The sequence below is a fragment of the Varanus komodoensis genome, unplaced genomic scaffold (assembly GCF_004798865.1).
Source record: "Varanus komodoensis strain SLA01 unplaced genomic scaffold, ASM479886v1 scaffold37, whole genome shotgun sequence".
NCBI lineage: Eukaryota > Metazoa > Chordata > Lepidosauria > Squamata > Varanidae > Varanus > Varanus komodoensis.
Window position 1 is genome coordinate 5029612 of NW_025335889.1, and position 25377 is coordinate 5054988.

Below are 25377 nucleotides of genomic sequence, written 5' to 3' on the forward strand. Positions count from 1 at the left end.
CACACACACACACACACACACACACACACACAACCGAATGGGTTGTAATGACAAAGTCTTCACCAGTATCAGGACAATAAGAGCCATAACCCTACAGATGGCACCCTCGCTGCTTGACAGCTCCCAGATTTGGAGGCTTCCAAGATTCCTATGGCCTACCAGGCTGAAGCCCAGCAGGGCAAGAAGAGCAACGGAGGCAATCTGTGCCTCCTCACCCTCTGATCATTTGAGTTTTTCACTAGACAGGCTTTGCAGCCTGCCTAGCAAAAGCACTTCAGGGGGAGGAAAGGAGGCTGGGGGAGTCTCAGAAGGACCCCTCTCGGGTCTCTTTCCTCCCCAGAACCTCCTTCTCCAAGACTGTTTTTCCAACCTTGGAGAAGCTGTTGGTATGGCTTTCTCCATGCTGACTGTTAGCATCATGGATCAGATCTCTGACTAACTCTTCTGAAGTTGCTGACTATGGTCCCCAGGATGCTCTCCAAAACACTCTGATTTCTGGCTGGTTTGGGCAACAGCAGTGATTCTCCAGAAAAATTAGGATGGGTATAATGTAGGATTGCTTCCATTATGTTCCTTCATGGTTTAGCAGGTAAAATAGAAAGAGCGCTAGAGGGCGGGGCTTACATTTCTAGTTCAAAGTATCTGCTGGTCTTTCTTGCAAACTCACTATGGAAGCCACCAGATAATCAGTTGATTCTTCATATTATAAAAAAGCTCACTACTGATAGCATCATCTGTATTATCTGCCCTTCTTCCCCTCCCTTTCGGGTTTGCCATTATGGGGAGCTTACTTCTTGGTGTACTGCAGTCCAGTTAGTTTGGAGCAGCAACATCCTGCAACTCAGCCCAAAAGGAGTATCAAGAGAGGACTTTTCCTAGCAGCCTGCAACTAGTGGGGCAAGTCTGTGCCAGAGACAGGCAGATGGCTGCTGTACACAGAAGCCCAAAGCCAGCTGGGATGAGTCTTTCTTACATGACAGCTGCTCCACATGTGCTCCTCTCTCTCACTTACCACCCACAAACATCTATTGAAATAGAACAGCCTTGATAGTCACTTGTTCTTACACATGCTGACTTCCTACTCACTGTGGGCTTTAAAACTCAACCATCCATTATATTAGCACATAGAAATAACCCTTTAAAAAACCAACACTTTTCTACCTGCAGACACAAGGCTGCAATCCTGCGCACCCTTAGCTGGGAGCAAGCCTCACTGAGCACAGTAGTAAGCATGCACTGGATTGCCCTGGCCATCTCTTACTCAGCTGCTAGAAAGCTTCCTTACATCACAAGACTACTGGCCCCTCTAGCTCCATACTAGCTGGATTCAGGCAATACAATAACCCACACACTCAGGGGTTTTCATGGATAGTGCTTGAAATGTGGGTTATTGTGTTGTCTGAACTCAGCTGTACAAATAAGCCATGGCTTGTTAGTTATGAACCACCAATGAAGGGAACCCATGGTTTGTTGTTGGATTGTTAACTGTGGATTGTTCACCTTGTTTTGTTATCTCACCTAGGTCCAGACAACGTGATAGCCTATGTTTCAGCAGCAACCCACATTTCTGCAACAATGCATGTTCAGTCCTTCAGTGTGGCTTACGTTGTCCAAATGCAATCATTGTCTGTGGGCTAGGACAGGCCTCTCCAGGGACTCAGAAGAGCCTTTTCTAGCCCTGCCTGGAATTTCCAGGAATCTGTACCTGGAACCTTCTGCATCTGAAGCATCTATTCATATTGATGAATAGATGCAGTATTCATATTGAATACTGCCTATTCCTTATTCCTCGAATCATGCACGCCTCTCCCCAAACTCTTGATTAAAATGTGCAGCCTGCACTCAACAATGCAATGGAGTCCCACAGATCTCTGCTCAATATCTTAAGGTCTGTCTACTGTTCATAAACCCATAGGAAAAGATGGAAGAGAATGATGTAAGCTGCCTTGAGCCCTTTGTAGGAAAAAGGCAGGATATAAATCACAATATAAATACATAAATAAAAGTATCCCCTTTTTGAGATATGGTGGGTGGAGCCAAAAGTTTGGGCCATCAGCAGAGTCTAGTCAGTGAAGGCTTACTCAGAAAGAAAACTTTGTCTTTCAGGTGTTTCGGGTGGCTTTGTTCTTTTCTTTTGAAGCTGTTTTTCTCATTTAGATTTTGCAGAACTGCCACATCACCGGTATTCTAACAGGATAAGCAATAAATAACTGTTGGCATGGCATAAAAACCAACAAGTTTCTGTACTATTAGACATGCTTGTGCAAATTCATTTGCTCACTGTAAAGCAGTGGATAAAATAAGCAATTGTTGCCATCTGCAACATGCATATACCAGTTTATGAATGTTATGCAGATGCCCACATTAATCAAGAACAATACCAATATAGTATATATACTATAATTTTGGCATGCAGAGTTGGTTATGCCAGTAGCTGAGCAAGCCAAGCCACATCATTTATCCTCCCCACCTCCCACTTTATTCCATGGCCAAAGATTTAGGGGTAACTAATACTAGTTAAGCGTATACTCCGCACTAGAAAATATATGCATTTTGAAATAAAATATAATTATGTGCTGATGCAAACCAAAAGGTGCACCAAGAAAACAGAAATCTGTGATCTGCATAACTGGTGAAAATTAAGTTCATGTACCTGGTAGAGGCTGTTTCATGAGAATGGCCAAGGAACTACAGTAATTTTTTGCCTCAGGAATCAAAAGGGATCTACTAAACTAGAAGGACAACAGCAGCATCCTATTTTGCTAGATATGATCCACATATGTGCACACCTCTGATTGCTGCCTTAAGGGCAAAATACACGGTTGTTTTAAAAATGTGAAGGTTGAGCTTCTCAAGATGCTCTTGAATTTTGCGCTCCACTTTAGATGGAACTGGTATCTATTATTGCTCTGCAATTAGAATGGAGGTTGAGGCCATGATGGACCTTATCTGAATGAGTACAGATGTGAGTCCTGCATCTGCAAGAACAAAAGGAAAGTTCCAGTGGATTAAACGGAAGCCCCATTAAGTGCAGCACCCAGTTTCTCAGAAGTGCCAACAAGATGCTTCTAGGAAACCCACAGCCATGCATGAAGGCAAGTGATTACTATATGAACCCTAAAATATTTGACTTGCTTGTCTACCAAGAGAAAAGTCAGCATATGATGCTGAATACACAAATTCAACTTTAAGAACAGAACAGCCATGCAAGATTAGACCGTGTCCATTTAGTCCAGCACAACCCCAGCCATCCAAGGGAAGCCCACAAGCAGGACTTGAGTGCAACAGCATCTCCCTTTCCCATCTCCCGTTTCCCATAGTGCCTCTAATACTGGATGTAGTATATATTCCACCAGGATCAGTAGCCACTGAATGAGCTCTAAATGAAACTCCGGAGAGCCATTGCTAATCACTGTTGACAATGCTGAGTGGCTAGACCAAAAAGCTTGGTACATTTCCTGATGTACTTTTTATAACAAAAAAACTATGGGTGATGATTATTAAATTTTTCATTGAACAACAAAATCCAACTGTAACCAAAACCTATTTAGGCTTTGACAAACATCATGGACTGATTTACTGTTATGTTAAAGAACACATAGAGATATGTTGTAGATGGTGTTGTAGCTCTCCAATTTTAAGGCAATTCCATCTTTGCAGCAATCAATACATTTGATCATTAGCTCCATATCAGACTTTTCCACCCTGTGTTCCAACTGACCAAGCAAAATTGCTAACAGCTCAAATGACAACTGTTAGTTTATCATATGAAGATTAATTTCAGTGTAGATTAAATAAATGCTATATCATTTTCCAAGATTGCCAACAATAAACGCAATCTGCTCCTAGTACATACACCCATTGTGATTATTTTTACTATCACCTACAGCTTTATAAACATACTATGGGGGAAGGCCTAGCCTAAAAATAAATGTATTGCCTGCACAATCTGATCCGAAAGGTGGGGGGACCCTCAAGAGGAGCTTTTGAGGTGGATACAGTGGTGAAGGGAAGGAGACCGGGGGGGGGGGGGGGAGAGGAAGCCCTTCTGCATGAGTGCAAGTCTTCTTGTACAGCATTGGCTTCTGCCCATCATTGGTTATCTTTGCTTCTCACATACAAACTGGAGATTCTCTTTAAGATTATCTTGTATAGGTTCCTTGGGCAGTGAACTGTGTTGCTTCCAACAAATGAACAGTCTTGTAGCCCATTAAAGACTAAAAGAACAATCCTCTGATTGCTGGGGGCAAGCATTACAGGGACTACAGGATGACCTGTCTCTCCCTTCCACCCTCCGCTGCTGCACTCACAGCCAGCAAAGAGAGCACCACGATGGCTGCCTCACCATGGTTGGAATATTGCCCTTGGAGAGGGAGGAAAAGGGCTTTCTGGTGAGTGGAGAAGGGAAAAGACTACAGATGTCAGAATATAGTTCAGCCAGAGTCTCCTACAACTGCATTCTCTTTCACAGTATCTTTGATAGATAGGCTGAAAAACTAATGAAAATAAAGGAGACCAGAGGGCAGGGAAGTAAAAGCCATCTCTGCTGCACCTCCTGCCCTTCCAGCTTCAGCTCTGGAGAGCACAGGAAGCTTGGAATCTCCCTGGTCTACCCATAATGCCATGGTCTACCCATCTCCCTGGTCTACCCATTCTCTCCTCAATGGATTTTCTGCAACAAGAGGAAAAGATATAAGCAATGCTGGAAAAACATGGGTGGCTTACAAGTTGAAATCAATAGGATTTGGATTCCACACACCCCATAGATGAATGAACCAGGTTGATGACATGAACAAGGTCTTGCCTGGAGGCACCTAATGGATTTATTGTGGCATAAGCTTTTGTGGATTAGAGTCAACTTCATCAGAAGCATGAGGTGTTATCTTTAGCTGGCAATAAAACAATGATAATAAAACAACACACAAAGTAAAACAAGCAGCAAGAGTAAAGATAATATAGCACATAATAAAACCGTGAAAGGGTTAACTTAAATATGACTCTGTGAGATGCCTTTCATCTTAATCCTGTAAATATGGGCCTTCTTGTGGATACTCAGCAGCTTGGGAAAACCATATAACAACATGCCCCAAAGCATGTTATTTCATAATGTGCTGTTGGCACACTGTCTCCGGTTGTTTCTGTATATCATTTTCCTGGTGCTTTCTCCATTTTGTCTTTAGCAGATACCTTTTTTCAACAAGATCTGTTGTCTGCACACATGTGTCAGAGTTCAGCCAAGTGGCAAGTAGGTCCATTTTGACTCTAGTGCCAATACAGAGACGTGCAATGCCAGTGCACTGCCTCCCCACATCTCCTATGCAGATCGTGCGCTTTACTATTTGCTACATGTTTATCCCTGCCTCCCTCCACAGGGGTTTTAGGGCAGCAGCATTCACAGCCCTTCCTCATTTTATTCTTATAACCTGCAGAATAACAGCTGGGCCAACATTCCCCAGTGAGCCGTGAAGCCAAGTGGGGATGCGAGCTTGGGTCTTCCAGGCACCAACCTAATATGCTAACCCTTACCCTGCTTTCTGACTTTACGGAGCACTTAATGCCAGTAACCTGTGAAACTATCTTGCCAAGAAGTCTGATGCTGTGCTGACTGGACAGTGACTCGCCGAAGGCATTCATTGAAGAAAGCCTGCTTCTCTAAGAGAGGCCAAAAATGCAGCACTAACAGTTCAGTCACTTCATCCACTCAGCACTCCTGTTGCTGTTGCTTACTTATAAGGGAATAGGGCGATATTTTCCTTCCAACTGTTGCATCAAGCCTCCGTCCTTCTAAAGCAAAGGATTCCTCCTAGCTTTTGTGCCTCACATGCAAAATGCTCCAGGATGTTTAGTCTCAACTGTGAAGGGTAAATAGTTCAGATCTGAAGTCAGAGGCTGGGAACTCCTGCCTTCCAGCACAGCACATCACAGCCAGTCCCAGCCCATGTTCCTCTCCTCTCTAGGGCCACCTTTGAGCAGTCCTGTTTACCCTCAGGTCAGAATTACTCATGATGTAGAAAAGTTTAGTTTATACCTGAGATTCTCTCAGATCTGCAGTCAAAGCCTCTGCAATCCACAGCTGAGGATATAGTATACATTTTGTAATTAAAAGGTCACAGGTTCAGTCCCTGACAGCCTCACTTTTAGAGCACAGTCCTGCAAGCTGCACTCTGGAGAGACAACCTATCAATAGGATCGGTGACAGGCAATCACCTATCCTATGCCCCAGAAGCAAAAGCCAGTGCAAAATACAGTGCAGGACCCAGTAGATTTGGTGTGCAGGCTGGGGACTGAAGAGACCACAGGATCTTGTACAGTCTGCCCCCTGCCAGCTGGCCCCCCACTGTGCCCCCCTTTCTCCCTGTCTGGTTCCTCTTAGGAGGTCTCAGCTGCAAGCCTTCTGGGGCAGCTGGGAGGAGGTGGGGGAAGAGAAGATCCCTTATTGGTTTTCCTCCTCCATGACTGCAGCTCTCCCTACTGGCACTTAGGAGAAGAACTGTAGCATCCTGCGGCACCCAATATACTGTCTAGAGCAGGGGTCGGCAACCTTCAACACTCAAAGAGCCATTTGGACCTGTTTCCCACAGAAAAGAAAACACCAGGAGCTTCAAAACCCTTTTGACCTCTAAAATGAAAACAACACTGCATATATCATTTTTTTATTTTATGCTATGTATAAAAAACTATAGTGTGTTGCATTTATGAAACAGATCGGGGGCTGTGCTGTGCCGGCGCGGGTGGCAGATCGGGGGCTGTGAGCGTCGGAGCCGCAGCAGAGGGATTCAAGAGCCACGTGCGGCTCCAGAGCCGCGGGTTGCCAACCCCTGGTCTAGAGGCTTACAGAATTGCACTGGGCCTGAAAGCTCTCTGGTCAAGACCTTGGACAGCCAATGTCACCAATAATCTCAATGCAATATCAGCAGTGGTAGGGGTAAGCTACAGACCATTAAAACAATGCAATCAACAAAACTAATAGGGAATGCTGAAAAAGACTGGATTTTTCTCCAATATTTTTAGCAGCTGAGCCCATGGAAACCAGTAAGGTCACTGACACAGGAGCAAGGCCATGCATATCGGTAGCGTGCGGGTGGGGGGGGGTGGGGGGGGCAGTTTCATAGGGCTGGAGTGCTAGGACATTCTGAATGGCAGGGAAGATGAGGTCATCTGCCAACCCAAGGGTGGTCACTCACAAAGGAAGGAGAAATGCATCACCACAGCAGAAGACACTGATCTGCATAACACTTGCTCATAACTAATATACATGTGCAGATGCAATTTTAGGAACAGCTATAATTTAAATAGGTAAACAATACTCTCCTCATAGTAACGAAGACTGACCTGAGTGCCTGCTCAATCCGCTGCCCAGATGCTAGATGTTGATGGCCAAGTGCAAGGGGCCTGCTCTCCCTCCTTATTGATCATAGCCTTTAGAGGATGGTCTTCCCTAGCTACCCTTCCTCAAACTTCCCTATCCAGAGTTTCGCTCATGGGTCCTCAAACTACAGCCCGGGGGCCACATCCGGCCTGCCATGCCCATTTGGACCCACTGCACACGCGTGACCACCGCCACCCACCTCATGCACACTGCCAGCACCACCCTTCCGGCCCGCGCCCAGCACCGGCAGCTTTCAACTGGCCCCCGGTTTAGCTGTAATCCCCACAGTAGAAGGTGGGAGGGAGGGAGGGAGGGAGGGAGAGACAGACAGACAGACAGACAGACAGACTATTCTCGTAATGATATGTTGATGTGAGCTCTCTCTAGCAAAGCAATTTGTCCTGGCTTGGTCCTGAATGGGCAATCAAGACCCATTGGCTTTACAAAAGGCTTGTTCCTGATGAAGATGAAAATTGTTATAACTCATTTCTCCACTCTGAGAAAAACTGTCTTTCTGTGCTTCTGAGAAAAGAAAAACCTGGTGTTCAGGAACATGTCGTGTCTTTCTCTTCCCCTTTCTCATGCAATCTCAAGTCTCACTGATCAGTTCAAAGGTGTTAACTGCTACACTTCCTTTTGTCTGCTCACTGTTCTATGACTATCAGATGATCCTAATATATTGGGTATGATACTGTGTCCTGCAGCACTTTGGTGTGTGCACAGATGTGTGTGTGCGTGTGTGACAAACACACACAAATCAACACAATAGCCTGCACTGTTTATCTTTCCTTGGGACATGGCTATGGGGATTGTCCTGAGAAGCATTCATGCTTCAACATTTACCATTGCACCACTGCATGGGGGCAAGACTGTGAAATGCAGACCTAATGTCAAGGATTTCTTTCACCTTGCATATGGGAGAAGAATGTGAAAGTAATCCTAAAGATCTGAAAGCCACGTACTATGCCAGCTCAAGCATCCAGAAAAAAACAATCCAGCAAAGCACAAAAATCAAAGTCGGTTTTAACAGAACAATACCTTTCACCTTCTATAACCATGACAAGGCAATTTCCCAATTCAAAGAAGCACCTGCATTTAATGTTGTTCCTGTTCATAACATTCTGGGACATTTCCTGATGACTGAAGCAGCATGATGTAGCAATAATCAATCACTTAGCATGCATATAGTCTTTTAAACACTCAAATTACTTCATATATATTATTCTGTGACAATCTTAGAAGATTCCTGTGCAGTAAGTTAGTACTAGTATTGTTAATTAGTATTGCTTTCCTAGTGCTGATAGTAGGTTTACCTAAAGTCAGTATTTAAATTATGAGAGAAAAAATAAGTGACCCCTAATGAAATCCAGAAGTACAAAACTGACTTAATCCAAGATTACTTCTAGATGAAGTTTTTATAGTGCCATCATCCAGTGACATTCACAAATGTTACAGGGGGTCCAAATACTTGCATCTTTCACTTGTTGTTCCCCCACATTTTCCTACCACTCCTGTATTTTTCTTACTGCAGAAAATCTGTTAGGGCAAAGACAAAAGATGGAACAGCTGCACAACACCTTCTGACTATTAGTCCTAGGAGTCCTCCATCTGGAAGAACTGCAAATATTTTTCCCTCTCTTACATGCATTGCTTTTGAACAAGAATAGTTAAAGCAATGACAAAAGATAAAAGTGCCCTCCCATAGTCTGAGACTTGAAAGTGGGTGGATCTAGGAAACTACAGTTAGTTGCTAGTTCCTAGTTCCTTACACAAAAGCTCAAATCAGAGCTGAGTCAGTAAGCTTAAGAACTCTATTACTATGCTCCTGTGTGGCAAGTTTAGCTTTGGCCTGTAACATACCTCTAGTGCCTCTATCATGCCTGCTGATGAAGATACATGATTATCTCTAATCAAAACTGGTTTGGTGCAACATTCTTTAATATATGACAATTCTAAATACTTTGGCCACCTAATGAGAAGGAAGGACTCCCTGGAGAAGAGTCTAATGCTGGGAACAATAGATGGCAAAAGAAGAAGGGGACGGCAGAGGATGAGGTGGCTAGATGGAGCCACTGAAGCAGTTGGTGTGAGCTTGAGTGGACTCCTGGGGATGGTGGAGGACAGGAAGGCCTGGAGGAATGTTGTCCATGGGGTCGCAATGGGTCGGACATGACTTTGTGACTAACAACAACAACAACAGAAGACAGTTGCTAATAAGGAACTGGGGGTATGCATCCTGAACTAAACTTTGGACCACTCCAACTCATACAGCCACACCTATTTGTGAGAGTCCTCTGAAAGGTGGCATAAAGTTATTTCCAGCCCATTGCCTGGTCTGGAAACAACAAGAAAGTCTAGTGCTTTCATGCCAATAATACTCAATGTATATTGAAACATATAAAGACCTGGAGGTACGTGCTTTACAATAAACTTTAATTCAGAATTGAGTATATGCTATCCCAGAGAGGATCTCTCTGTAGATGCATGATCTGGGGTGGTCCAAAACTCACATTTGGGTACAATCTCCAGTCTCTTATTTTTTATACATTCATCAGATGTTATTTGCATGGGGATGCTATACATGACAGTGGGCTGGTTTGCATGTAATGACGGCAAATCATGGGTTAATTAATCATGGGTTAATTGCTAGTAACATGCTGCTGCCACTTCATGAGCCTCTGATCAGTCAAAATCATTAGTTGCTGCATGAGTGCAGTGGAACAACCCCGTGTGTCTATGTTTGCATTAGACAATACAAAGTTAATCATTGCTTAATTTTGGATTGTTTAAACCACAAACAACCCAAGGTGCCTGGTTTGCACATTACCAGCAACCTATGATCAGGCTGATAAGAAGCAGGATATTTAATATGCATGTGAGCTGAAAATATGGGATTAATCAATTTTACCCTTATAAGGTAACCCGTGATTTGCTGCCATTTTGGGTGAACTGGGTCAGTATCTTGCACAGAAATGAAGAACTGGGCACCATGCAATCCCATGCCTATTTGTAGAGGATAGTCTACTAAACATTTGAGTGTATGATTCAGGTGGCCTAAAGCTATTTCTTTATGTATAATATCAACTTGGTTTGCAACATGCAGTCTATTGGTTATCCCATACTGAGTGTTGTGCAAAAATAGGTTTGGCTGGAGAGAAGTCTTGCGCATTGCAGACTAGAACTCCTCAGTCACAGATATATGATATAGGACCAGCCAAAACTTAGTTTGGAGTTCAGAGGTATAGAAACTTTCATTTCCTTGAGCTCACTGAATGAGCTCTGTTTCAAACTGCCATGCACATAAGGAACAGGAAGTAAGCAACCAACTTCACCGTGCTAGATCTGGGCAGATGGCAGCCTGAGTCAACAAAACAATGTCGAACTGGAGACCAGCCCATCCTCCTCCACCAGCCACAAAGGGAAACAGTTCCCACAGGCAGTGGGTTTGCCACAGAACATCGATCTGAACCAGACCGACTCTTGCTCTGATCCAGTAGGGCTTCTATGTTCTTAGAGAGCAGGCAGTAGTGGGGACCATGTACGGTCCATGAGGAAAGGCAGTGGGGCACTCATGCACCCACAGCCTTCTCAGATAGCGGCTTGAGGGGGACACCAAATGGCCTACCTATAATATGAGCACTGCCCAAGGCTACCTGTGTTCGGGACAGACTTCTTAAATTGCAGCTGAATCTCTTAGCTGCAGCCCATCAGACACAGTGCGCTGCCATAACTACTCGGATTACTGAGCCAACCCCCATGACTTATCATCATGTCCTAACTTGGCAAGCGCGGACTGCTGAGCTAGTTGATAAGCCACCCAGAACCCAGGGGCTGCCTTAGGACTGTGGATGGCCTGTCAGCCACTTAAACTCCTCATCCTTGCTTGGTCTGCATGCAACAAGAAACCACAGAATGCCTCTGCCTTACTCTGACTACTGAGAATGGTGGCAGCAGACACAACAGGAAGCTCTGTGGGGAAATTAATCCACAGGAGCTTCTCATTGTGTGCAAATATCACAATAGCAACAGCAACATCTGCAATCAGTGCTCATGGCCATGCAAGCCCATGCTATGCCATTGCCTCTTGGCAAGAGCACAGCATTGCACTGGGGGGAAAAAACCCTGATGGTCAAGGAATTGCCCTCTCCCAGATATCATCATCTCCCTTCCAGCTATTTCTTGCAACTCCATGCCATTCACTGCCTCCCTAAAAATTCAACTGACAATGGTTGATGCCTCAAGCAATCCGGGCAAGAGCCATGGCTTCTAAGTTGCAATAGGCCACCTACCAAGCGGAGCCTGATTGCAGCTCCAGTCTGCAGAACCCTGCAGCCTACAGACGGACAGTGTTTGGGGGAAGTAATGCATTGTTTTCCTTTTGTTTTACATGCCCTTTTGAGCAACACACTTAAGGCTGTCTGGACTGCTGTAAGAGTAGTTTCCACCTTTCTTTAGAGACTCAAGTTAAGGCTTTGCAAACCTGAAAGATTCCTTGTCTCACACGCAACAACATTGGGTTCTACATCGAGTTTGGCCACAGAGAATTTTACGCTGTAACAAACCATAATGTTCATATCTAGCTGAGCAGCTTTCCTTATATATAACTGTTTGACCCCAGAGAGCTAAAGATGCCTTTTTGGTCATACCATAGCCAGTCAAGTCTTGTCAAGTTTTGGCATTAAGTCACCCGCCTCAGTGGGTTATTCAAAGCTTGGAATACACTGGGGCATGTAGTGCCGTAAGCAAAAATAGTAGCTAGTTTTAGATGCCTCTTGAAAATTAACTTGTTCACACAGGCTTTCCCTCTGAGCTGTAGGGATTCTGCTGTTACCTCTTGTTTCTGCTACTGTAATGTTTTTAATGACTGAATGCTTTTAATTATTGGTAGGGTTAATTATTTTGTTTAATTGTACTTTACCGTGAAACGCTACAGGATTTTAACCTATTTAGTTCTATAAAAGTATTAGAATAAATAAATGCTGGATTCATCTGCTTTGGCATGGAGACAAACTGGTGGACTGGATATCAACACTGGGCAAGAGCAAGCCTTCCAGTACATGTGGGCAGTAAACTACTACTTACCAGAAGAAATTTGAAAAGGGATTGCAAGAAGGCCACTTAGAAGCCACACACTTTGGCCTGGGAGTCCTGCTTTCAAGCCTCAGATCTTTAGGAGCTGGCTATGCTTATTCAGCAGCAACAGCAAGGGACTTTGCATTCAGAACAGTTAGACAGCAATCCTAGACATGTTCAGACAGAAAAAAGTGATATAGTTCCCAGCATTCCCCAACCACCATGGTTGGCTAGGGAGTACTGGGACAGATACATGAAAACTTTGTGGGGGAGGTGGGATACTGGAAAAAATGTGGGGGGGACCTTTTTTCCTAGTTTTCTTTTTTCAAATAAAGTTTTCCCCATTTCTTTGGAAAAAAATTGTGTGTTCCTGTCTTTCAGTTTTTCCCCCCAGGACTTCATATCTGTACACTTGGAATTGCTGGAATGTTTTCTGATTAAACATCTAAGACTTTTTTTCTGGCTGAGCTTGCAAAAGACTGCACCTTCAGTACTGTAGCACCTCTCTCTGGAATGTGCTCCCTGTTGAGTTTTGAAGGCCCATCACCTAATCAAAGTTCCCAGAGTACAAAAATGTTTACCTGTCAGCCTTCATGCAATACGATGCTCATTTGTGACACATGGTCAAGCACAGAAGAAGACTACCAAGTGGAAGGACTGGAAGAACCCTTTCTCTTCCTATCTATGGTTGTTGTTCCTGAAATTAACCAGTCAAATGGTTATTTCCAAGTCTGAACTTAGTTCTGCCAATACATTTTGGAGCATCAAAACACTCTCCAAACACAGATACACTAAGGCTCACCTGACCTTTCATATTTCCAAAGAGGAAATTGAGGATAGAGAACTTACAAATATTCTGATGGGAAGTAGGCGTCAAAGACAAAATTAGATCTTAAAAGTTCCTAATTCTTTGTTCTGTGCTATAATTGCTTTCCTTGCCTTTCACAGACACACTATCCAGAACACATTTGTTTCCAAATCACCCTTCGATCGCTTTGCCGTCTCTGAACAGAACTGATGTAGTGGAGCCAGGATTCAAAGGAATGTAGTACAAGCACTTACTTGTTAGCAGGGATCCTAATGTCAATGACCCCCTGCCCAGGGCTTCCCTGTTACCTCTGAGGTCAGCTGCAGCCTTCACAGTAGTTTGGGGGAAATGACTTTTCCCACCAACAGTGCCCTGCATCACACTCTGGGCTCACCACAAGGTATTTAACCCACGAGAAACTGCCACAGGTGCTGGCTGGCAGCCTGAATATACACCACCCAATGCGGTTGTGATGTGACATCTCATGTAAGCTTTAAGCAGGCAATATATTGATGGAAGCGATCCTGCTTGCCATGCAAAGAATTTTGGGGTGGCTTGGTCTTGGCACAGCAATCAAGCCTCATTTGGACCATTAAGACTCATCCCTTTTACATAAGATTTTCTCCTGGTGGAGATTAGAACTGCTGGAACTGGTTTGTTGATATGGATCAACATAGCTGCCTGAAAGCTTAGAATCTCCTGGGGTTGTGGCAACCACGACCATCAGGATGAGCTACTGTGCTTTGGGGTTTACCACTGTCAAGCATATAGATCATTTGGCAATGGATTGCAAATGCCTGGAAAGAACCTGAATGGAACTAGTGCTCTGTAGTTTAGGGTTGCTGAGAGAAAACCTGAAGATTAGGGGCTGCTTCAGCATTTGGTAGCTTGCTACATAGTACTAGCATGCCCTGACATGTAAGAAGCTGTGTTTAGAATCAGGATGGCCCCATATTTCTGCACTAATCCTTCAGCACCAAGGGTATGTATGCAGTAATAGAATGGCCAGATGCTGAGGGCAGCAAAATTCAAGAAGCTCCCACTGCATTAAGAGCAGGAATTGAATCTTTCTCAGCTTCTGACATGGCTCACCACCCGAAAAATGTATTTCAAAATCCTGTGTGTATCAACCAGTTCTTGTTTAAGTTCCTACAGGGACACTACTACAGCACTGAGGCTAGGAAAAAATATTGAGCCAGCTGTAGCTGCATGAATTAGTCCTAAAACTGCAGGGGGAAAAATGCCTTTGATTTTATGAGAACAACAAAGTTTCCATCAAGGCAGTATTAGGGTCAGCAATTCAGGAATGACAGTTCACATTGTTGTCAAACATGTATAATGACACACATGTAGACTTGTGGTTCTTCTCTGTTTTCCCATGTTACTTCAGAGTTGCAGATCACCATTACTGCAAATGGATGGCCCTTTTACAAAATTCTTACATAATCCAGGCCCATCTCAGCCCTATAAACACAATAAATCTTATGAGAGGACTGTAGTGTTCCCAATGCCACAGTGACCCCTAGTCTTCAAAGGTCTATTTTGCAACTTGTAGTCAGTGCAGTAATTCGAGTATCATGAATTTGTTTATGAATGCTGAAATCCTAAGTCCAACAATACTTTTACTAGGGCCAACCAAAATGTGACCAAATAGTGTGCAAGCTTTCAATTTGCTGATATTTTCTAATATGCCAATAAGCTTTGTTGCTAGTGCACAAGTATTACAATGACGGAATAAAAGACTCCCAATCAATCCATGAAAGACAGATGGAGCAGATTTAATGAAATCCATGCATCTCTAATTTAGAAGCACGGTATTAAATCAAGTTATATCTTCACACTGAAAGTGAGAACCAGTTTCTAAGGTCCCAACATTGAATCATAAGTCCTTTCCTGGACAGTATGGTATCAGGCTACTGATGAATAGCTGCATGTTTGAATGTTCCCCAAGCCAACAAGCCAAAAAGAAAGAAAGAAAAACTTCTTGCACTTAGAAACACTTTGCGTCAGATTCAAGGCTGGAACTCACATGCTAGACTTCTATTAGCAAGCCATTTTGGGAATGGGGCAGAATGCAAATTAACACTCACTTCCTACACAGAGACATGGTCCTTTGCAAGAAACACTTTCCTAAAAGATTTCAACAGAGTTTTTTTGTTTTTTGTTTTTTTTTTTTTTACAAAAACGCATGCACACTCGTGCTGGTTTGGAGCAACGTGGGAGATAAAGGGTGATTGCGGTAGCAGAAGAGGTGACTGCAGAGAACTTGTAGGGACTTTTGACACCATCTAAACTGAAAGATAGTCAGGAGGCTTTCCAGCTGGACTGTGTGAAAGGCCAGAAACACTGAGGAAGTGAGGTCACATGGGAACTGATTCAGAGAGATAAAGGAACAAGCAAAAAACCAAGCTGCAAAAGTAGACAGCACAGGAAACAATAGATCTTTAGATAGCCTTTCAAATTTCCTAAGTGATGCCAAAAAAAAAAATCCTGAATTAAAGTGGCTTTAAAAAGAAAGAGCATTAAACGCCTATCAAAGGGGGACATGGTGGGAGGGAAAAGAAGCATGAATGAACTCAGTCGCCTTTTGGGAACTTCGACTGTGCATTCCTCTGAATACCATTTCTTGTAGCTTGGTGCTTGATAGGGAAAGAGTAGCAAGTACGTACTTTAAACTAGTCAAGCAGAGTTTCACGAATGATTACAAACGCCAACCCAGTGTGCTTGGGATGTTCTCCAGGGCAAAACACATTGCAACAAATGACATCTGGACAACAGTATCTACTTCTTCCAATTGTGGAGAAACCTGCAGTAAGGGCAAGAACCAGCTCACACTATCTTGCCTTCTGAATAAGCTTCTGTATCATCTGTAAGTCCCAGTGAACACACTGAAACTTCAGATGTTCTCCAGTGCCTTTCCTTCATTAATAGTTTCTACCAGAGTAAAGGTGGGAGGGAAAAACATGAGAAATGGTGAGCAAGCTGCCTTCTGATCAAAATAAGGATGCGCAACATGAGGCCCAGGCATTTAAGGGAGAAAAACTACCTGTGGACTCAACAAAATCATTGGAGTTCTTCCAGTTAGGGCAATAGCACCAAGCCAGTAATGCAAGAGGCAAGTTCCTCCAAAGAAATCCCACTGGAGGTATTAATCTATCCATCTTGTGAATAAATCAATAATTAGAACAGTGGTTTGATTGCAACTACCAGTCTCAACAGCTGCTACACCACTTGCAGAGTCAGCTTAGGGATTGGAAAAATCCCTCTGTGGATTGCATTTTAGTGTGCAGAGAAACCGGACTGATCTAGGGCAACAGAAGTACATGTAATGGCGCAAGTTTGTGCAGGTTCAAGCAGACAGGAGTCTCACAGCTCCCAGCATTCCTCAGCAAGCCTTTAACTGATCATTTCCTTTGTCATCCAGGAATTGTTATTTTATGCCCTCAAGATAACACATCTTTGGTAGCTAAAATCCACTCAGTGGGGTGTGTATGCACGATTTCTTTCCATCCAGCAGAAGATACAATCAACAGTCAGAATCAGGGTCTATGATTCAGTGTTTTAAATGGGCATTTCTAGGCAACTGCAGAGTCATCACTTGATACAGGGAATTTCTAGGCTTTACCTATGAGCAAGTCACAAGTGACTTTCCAATGATCACTTGAACTTCAGTTCCTTCCAAGGTCTGAATATTCCATTGGATGTTTTGTCTTGATACAAATAGCATCAAACAAATGATGCATACCTTTAAACAACACACCTTTAAACAGCAGCTAAGATTTACATTGAAGAACAGATATCCAGAATGCTCAAAATAAAACCTATTTTGATTGGAATGATTAGTTGGAGAAACAGGAAGTGCAACTGATTAACATATGACTTCCTAAGCTGCTTTAGCATGTCAGAAAGGGAATAAGCATTTCACCACTGAAAAAGATCAGAACAAGCTCCTGGCCTATAGAGCTCACATATTTCTGGGGAGATAGGAAAGCCTTGTTTAGATGTGAAGCATAGAAACAGAAGCGTATAGCTATGTTTGCTTTCCACTGTCTGCAGTTTATTTACATGCCAGCTTTTACTGGTCAAGATGACAGCTGACAGTCAACATACTAGGCACAAAAAGCAGAAAGAGTGAATCACTTTCCTGTTGGTAAATCAGTTTCATTTTGTATCAGATACATATCTGTCCTCATTTGCCCCCCTCAAAAAGAGCAAGAACTGATCTCTAGACCGACTGAAAAGAGGCCAACTAGTAATATGTTCTAATTAGGAATGTGTGAAACAGCAAATCCTGAGTCCCCAAAGTCCTCTGAATTCCACCTATAAGCTTGTTCTGACTTGAGTCCATTCAGTTTAGTTTTTTTTCCCCACATGGCAATCAATGCAGTTTTTTTCCAAAAATATGCATCCGTTGTATATATTTTCTCCCACCAATTATCACTTTACACTTGTTTTTCAAACATACACATTTTTCATGCATGTTTTTCCAATGTACATACACTGTCAAATGCATTTGTTTTTGGTTTGCAATCACATCACAAGCTCAAAATTGTACAGACCTCTGCCACAGATTGTATCAAAATCAATATTTGGTCCAGAAAGTGTGAACTGAGTAAATCCTGGACAAAAATGAACTGAAGTGATTTTCCTATACATGTCTAGTTCTAATTATAGATGTGATTTAGACTATCAAAGCAAGCTCTTTCCTTTAAAATCAATAAAACAACAGAAGGGGTTGCCCTCTGAATGCACAGATTAGCCAAAGCTTTTAGAAAGGAGAAATGTTTTGAGCCAAGAGAATTTGATCATTTCAGTACTTGCCTTAGACTAGATAAACTAATGTAGGCTCTAGCAGATCTACTCCTCAGATGTGGAAGTGGATATTTCCATATACCCCATTCCCTGCACTGTAGCTGTCAAACATAAACTCCATTAAAGAGACAGACAGTATATGTTATAGAATTAAGCTTACTGCTGGTTTATTAGGATAGCAGCAATATCTCCAATGCTCATCTGAGCAGTCTGCAATGATCCACAGCATTCAAAACCATTGTTACTCAAAATTGTGTTTGTGGCATTGATTCTGGTGGTTTCAGAGTGTTGGACATGTACATTTACATGCAAGTGCTTCCAGAAATACCTCTGGCTGAAGGTCAAATAGTGGGAGTTCCAGCAACCATGGAGGGGAAGGTTATCAATGGCTACTGATCAGTATGACTTGGGACACTAATTTCTGGCCAACAACAGCAGGAGAGGGCAATTGCTCTTAACTATTAACCTTCTGGGGTCTTTAACGTTCTGAGTAGAGAATGGGAGAATCTTATTTTCAGAGCTCAGCTCTGCAGGTCCGTAGCTTTGCTATACTATTATCTTGTGACAGAATGGCACTTTCCATTACCCCCACCTTAGAAATGAGCTTCGAAATAGCTAGCTTAGTTGAAAGTCAGCAGCAACACTGGCCACTCCTTGACTAGTTACAACTGGAAGAGAGGCTTCATTATGAGTAATTTTCACTTGCTTTCAAGTGTCCAGGTAAACCCACAGTGCAGCTAGCCAAAGCTGCTACAGAATCGTGCACTTCATAATGGGATTATTTAGGCCTATGCTTTTTAGCACAGAAACTTTAAGGGAGTTCACCAAGGCATATTTCATAGGCAAGCAAATTAGATATATGGAAAAGCTGCCTTTGAGGGAATCAGCAGTGGCTTTCAAGGGGTTCAGTCAATATCCTTCTAGCCTTATTCAAAGATGCCAGAGATTAAACCATGGACCTTCTACATGCAGAGCTTGTGGTCTACCCCCAAGCTATTGCCCTCCCTTTCCATGTACAGCCTATCCATATTAGTCAAGACATGATAGACTTCTCAATCCATCTAATAATCACTCCAGGCTGGCTCCAGGATCTTGGAGCCTTTGGGTCATGGCTGACCTATTGTGGTCTCCCTAGCTTGCACAAGGCACACATGCAAACTAAGAAATTCCTTACAGGACATCTGACTTCTCAAATACTCCCAGGCAAAGCAAAATGGTACAATCATTAAGGCTGTGAGCTCTCTACTAGAGTCTTGGGATGCTGGCAAATACCCCACTTTGCAATCCTGATCACGCTGGCTGGGAATGATGGGAGCTTCAGTCCAACACCTCTGGAAGACACCAGGTACGGGAAAGCTACTGTGAAGACAGGCTGCTACTCCAACCTCTCTGGTGGCAGAGTGGGGTTAATTTTGTCACTTGCACAGAGCAAGGAGAGAAATATACATTAGAGGAATCAGTTTGGCTTCAGACTTCTATGAAAGGAAGTTCCTACATTATGCCTTTGCCCAATTTTTACCACTGCCGTGCTCATACATTTGAGAGACATCTTATTTAAACTTTTTACCCCAAAGGCAAGCTTGTGTTTGAGGGAGCAGGAAGTATCCTTCAGTGGAACAAACTGGAAGATCTTAGCTAGACACACAGTTACAGAACAATAGACACGTTGTAACAGACACAAGGTTGGATTAAGAGAGTCATATAGAGTAGACCCATTGAAATCAATGGGACTTCAGTTAGCTTGATGGATCTGTGCTAAACATGACTATGTCTGGATCAGGATTAACTTAAGTTCCATTCATTGGTCTAGATCCAGTTCCCAACACAAGGATTCAGTATTCTGGGAAACAGCACCTCAAGGATAGTGAGAATTTGTGGAGGGGAGAAAATAGTGTTCCCAGCGGACTGAACACGCCAGGCTGCCTTTTCATCTGGAATCTATTCAAGGGTTAATTACACTCCTAGATCGGATTCTTGTCATTTCTCCGAATCACACATGCAGCCCAATACCATTTGCCCTCCTCCCCTAAAGGTCTTTGGAAAGACTGCCCAGTCTGGTTTGAGAACAACAGAAGTTGTCTCTCTGTGACCACGAGCAGTGGATTAAATTGCATTACAGCCACTGGCTTCAAACACAAAGCAGGAAAAGTTACAAGGCTGTGATCGCCCCATTTATTACTTTATTAAACAGCTTCCCAGTTTTCAGCAAGATTAAATTCTATCCCCGCTCAAGGCATGACCGGGGTGGGGGGGGGGAGAGAGAGGAGGCGAGGGGGAGCAGAGAAGTAGGCGTGCCCAGGACACGACCACAACATAAACACAGGGATCCCCCCCCCGCGCGCTCCGCCTCGACCTCTAAAGCCCCATTGAAAATGAATATTTTAACCAATAGTAAAGGAGGAGCCGGATTGGAAAAACCATTGAAGCGGCTATTAATATTTCATATTTTGGCCTAGATATAGCTACCAGATTGCCCCCTCCCCCCTTCTGCCCTGCTTTCTTCTTCCCAAGCAATTTGATTAAAAATGTACTACGCGGGCGGGAGAGACGTGAATTATACAGTGCGCATCGCATCATGACCGGTGAACCAGGCGCGGAACCACAACAAAAGAAAGTGGTTCGGAACCAAGTCGCGCACAGCCGGGTCCAGAGCGACGGCTTCATCCTTTCAGCCAGCCACCCCCAAAGCAAAGCCCAAACCTAGCACGAATCATTGCAATAACAGCACCAACAACACTTTATTTAAAGCAATACCTTTTGTTTGTTTTAACACCCGCTGAGATTTCGCCAGTCTGTGCCACTCGCAAGCAGCCCGCTTCGTTTCGTTTTGTTCTGCTTTAAAGAAAAGCGGAGCAGGAGACGCCGGGCTGCCGCGAGTTGCGCGTCCGATCTGCCTTCCGTCTCCAAGAGCACGATATTAACAAAGCTCGCTTAGTCAGTTGCCGCGAAGGGCTGGCTAATACCAGGCAGTCACAGGCGAGCGGAATATTAGCCAACCCATCATCATCTGCTGCCTCCCTCTGACCGTACCACACCTCCCCCCCCCCCAGCAGCATGCCCCCGGGCATCGCTTACCTTGTATTTGCCCCCCTTCAAGTCTCCGAGAGGCAGGGAACGCACAGCCAGATGGAGACGCCGCTGCCTGCTTCCCTTCGCCCTCCGTCTGCCTGCCTTCTCCCAAGCGCGGAAACAGAGCAGATCTTCAGCGCGACTCGCAGTCAGGATAATAAAATGAATCAGCGGCTCTGGTGTGAGGAAACAATTGCAAACGCGAAAGACGAAGCGTCCAGGACGGAGCAGCCCGCCAGCTGGTTCATTGGGAGCTTTTCTTGCCCGCTGCTTGGAAATAACCGAAGGGGCGGAGGGGGTGGGTGGGCTGAGCGCGGAACCAGGGCGCTCGCTTTGTGTGGAGGGCGCCAGTGAATGAGCGAGGGAGGAGGGCGCGTCTCTCTCTCTCTCTCCACCCCCCCAGACTGGGTGAGGGGTGTACCTCACCCCGCTCTCTCGATTTTGCTGCCCCAGCCCCCTTTCTCGGCGTGAAGGCAAGAGAATCAGCAAATGGCTGGAGAGACTGATTGTAACTTGGAGCGATTTCGAGAAGTGATGTCAGAAGCAGAGCAGAGGCCGAAGTCCACGCCCGCCTGCAGCTCAAACAGTCTCCTTTCTCCCCCTCACCCCCCCCCCCCAAGCCAAAGAGATCTTTCAGTGCCTCTTCGACGCTTGGGGCATCCAGGCCAGCAACCACGGGGGACTCCAAAGCGGAATCCTAAGCCCTTCCATCGCCCTCTCCTTCTGGGCCCGTCGCCGTGGCATCAGGCTCTGTCTCTCGATACCACGGGTCTTGCATTCCCTTTCTCTCCTTTGCTAGCGCCACCGCCACCCTGGCTGCCTTGTTCTAGCTCATTTGCAAGAGTTACTCTCCCCTCGGAGGAAAAAAAGGGAATATGGCAGCAGAACCGGAAACAGCTTTTAAGAAGGGGGATCCCTCCTCTCCTTCCCTCCCCCCCCCCCGGCTTGAATTTTGAGAAGGGAACGCAGCAAGCGAAGCAAGAAGCCGGGGGCGCCCGGCCTGTTGGCGGATTTGAGTCGGAGCGTGGCTATGGCGTGGCTATGAGCAACGCCGTGACGTCCTTCACCGGCGAACTGACGTCGCGTGTTTTGTCTGCCGGCCAGAGACGAACAGGGCTCGGCTTGGGGCACGGTGGTCTTTATAAGGGAGGGATCTGGACGCCGTCGCGATTGCACGTTGCCCAGGAAGACGCAGATGGCCCTGCTTGCCTTGATCCGGGGAGGGGGGCGGGGGGGAGGGTTGGCATCCTGTCCTAATTCTTCCCCACCTCTTCCCCGCTCGGGTGCTACTCTGGGCACGACTTCTCGCGGTGAGTAAGCGCACAGAAAGGACTGAAGCAGTGCCACCCGAGTCCCCGTGTGTGGGCTTACTCGGGAGCAAGTCTCACTGCTACGTAAAGACTTTACTCCCTGCCGAGCGGCCCCGGAGCGTGATCCTGCGCAGGTTTGTTGGACAGTAAGACCCAGTGGGGGCGGGGGGGTCTGGCGCTTCCCGCCAGAGCTGCAATTGTGCAGCCTGCTCTTTGCCATGACTGCAGGGGAGCGGGGGCGGGTCCGTTGGCTTCAATTAAACAGCGCTTACTCCTAGGCAGTGTTCTAATTACAGGAGTAATGAGGTCTGTATGGGTGGGTTCTTCATGGACGCTACAAGCCTGCCCCTGTTTGCCCTACATTTTCGACAAATCGCCCATTTCTAAAGAATGTAACAAAGGGGACAATCAAGAAACGTAGGGGCCGCCTCCCACCTGCACCACCTTTCTGCCTGAGGAATTTCTGTGGGCTTGTAATTCCTTACTCCTGGTTGTTATTTGGGCAAGATTGTGAACCTGCAGTGTAGTTTCCGTTCTTTTCAGAGCAGTTTCTCGGGCTTTTAGAGGCTCTCTACACAAGGCGCTTATTGTGTACTCCTGGTTTCTTAGGCAGGTGTCCACACCATGTTGTCATCCTCCAGGGCATTTTCTGACATTTCCCCTGCTTCTTTTAGTTCAAAGAAACTCTGATGAATGGTGGGATGAAACCCGTACAATGCCAGGAAACAAGTAGACAGAACGTCCCTGGAAATACAGGTTTAAAAAAGCACATTTTAAGTTTGTGAAGAATCTGGAAGGAGAAACCTTTGTAAAATGACACATTAAAAGCCTCTTGTAGAAAGGTCTTTAGGGCAGGGAAGACGGAGTATAATTTCTGAAAGCAAAAAAAAAGTATTTGCCTACTTGGGTTGTAGTGATATTCTGCTCTAGTACAATGCCACCTAGAGGTTAGGTAGTGGAAAAGCAGGGAAGAAAAACAAGCTCAGATCTCAGGGCAACAAAATTGATTGTAGGCGCAGTCGTCAACAAACTGATGCAGAAAAGCTTTCAAGCAGTTCAAGCTTCTTGTTAACAAGGTCATGGGAGGGGTCATAGCCCATCTGGGTGTCTGCAAATTATTTTTTGAATAAAAACAAGGTACGTAGTGGGTGTGACTCAGTGGTAGAATGCATGCTTTGCATGCAGAAGGTCTCAGGCTCAACCCCCAACTTTTCCAGTTTGGCCTAGGAAATAATCCTGCCCCAAACCCTGGAGAGGAGTTGCTAGTGAGCACTGACAATGCTGGGCTGGATGGACCAATGGTCTGATCACGTGCTTGTGCTTCCAACATTGCTAGCAGCTGCTGCATCGTTTCTTTGACCCAGGCACCTTCTGCTTTACACAAGACTACAACTTGCTCTCACATAGGGGTTGCCACCATCTCACCTTCTGGCTCCTTAAGCTCTTGGATTAGCCTGGAGTCTGTAGAGATACATAACCCAGGTCAAGATTAATGTTGCACCTGACACAGTGGGGCTGAGGGAAGACATGACATGGCTGGGCATTCATACGCACCTTTTCTTTCCCCTGTGATGAACTGTCTCTGTGCCAGACTCTGCAGCCAAGGACAAAACTCTCACTAGCCCCCTAGTGCGTGTATATAGCGGGAGACTTCAACAATAGGACTAAATTATCTGACAGGATTCGTGCGGTCAGCTCTCCCGCTCAGAGCAGAGCACTGGCCCTGAGTGCAGAGGAAAGGGACCTAGAAAAATTCCTGATGAGTCAAGGACTCTGGGATAAAGCCTTGGAGGTGCCTAACTCGTTGAACTTCTTCCCCGTGCCTTGCAGGAAGGCGTTCCTAGATAGTTTTCCCACTACAGATGGGGTGAGGTTCACTTACTATTTGGGGAAAACAGCAAGCAGGTTAGACTGGCTCAGAGCCCCAAAGGAGGTCAAGACAGAGAAATGCAACATCGTCGTCACCCCGTGGTCAGATCACACCATTCTGGCTGTCGAGCTGAGCTTTGGGCAGGTCTACCCTAGGGGCAGACCCCTGTGGAGACTCAGACCCAAGATGCTGGACGCGTCTTGCAGGGACAACATGGCTAACGTTTTGGCCAATATGTTGACCCTGCGTGACATCTATTTCGATGAGTTACTGGAATGGTGGGAAGGACCAAGAGGGTGATTAGGAACAGCTGTCGCAAGTATGAGTTTAAGGTGAATAGGCGAGGACTCCAGCACTACCAGGAGGCCGTCTTTCACTTCTTACAGTGCCACAGCAGAATGAATCAGGGACAACCATACGACGAAGGGGTTTTGGTCCAGTCTAGGAAAGTCATCGCGGAATTCCACTACACCCAAAGGAGGAACCAGCTAAACTATAGAGATTATAGAGTGAAGGGCTCCGCTGTTGACGTAGAGGAGTGGGCGAAGGCTCGCAGTCCAAAGACACCCATAGAGATGAAAGGTCTGCGAGAGAAGGAAGGAGACGCGGTCGCCTTCCACCCGCAGGAGATGTTGTCTATCATGGGGCGGTATTACCAGCAGCTTTTCGCTCCTAAGGGCATTGACTCCCGCGAGGTGGAATGCTTCTTGGAGGACATTCCCAGAGAGAAAGCAGGCTCTCTGTATGGGAAACTGACAGAAGCGGAGAGTCAGATGTTAGAGGCACCTATTGAAGAAGAAGAGGTGAGGCGAGCCATCTTGACGGCGAAAGGAAATTCCGCCCCGGGAGCAGATGGGCTGGGATATGAATTTTATAGGATATTTCGGGAATGGCTCGTCCCCCCTCTGACAAAAGTGTTTAACTCATTACTGGCCCGAGAACGACTCACCGAATCCTTTTATCAGGGCACTCTGATTTTCTTCCCTAAGAAAGGGGACCTGACGCTGCCGGCTAATTGGAGGCCCATAGCATTGACAAACATGGATTATCGCCTCCTAGCGAAGAT

General features: G+C 45.2%; 1 protein-coding gene across 4 annotated transcripts in view; it reads right to left on the reverse strand.

Annotated features, from left to right (window-relative positions):
* The window catches only part of SRC (SRC proto-oncogene, non-receptor tyrosine kinase), a 96682-nt gene extending 75144 nt beyond the window's left edge, over positions 1-21538 (reverse strand). For all 4 annotated transcript variants that reach the window (XR_006415684.1, XM_044440210.1, XM_044440209.1 and 1 more), the window contains exon 1: positions 21138-21538. The gene's annotated coding sequence lies outside the window, so the exon portion shown is untranslated. The remainder of the gene's footprint in view (positions 1-21137) is intronic.
* Positions 21539-25377: the final 3839 nt, after the last annotated feature.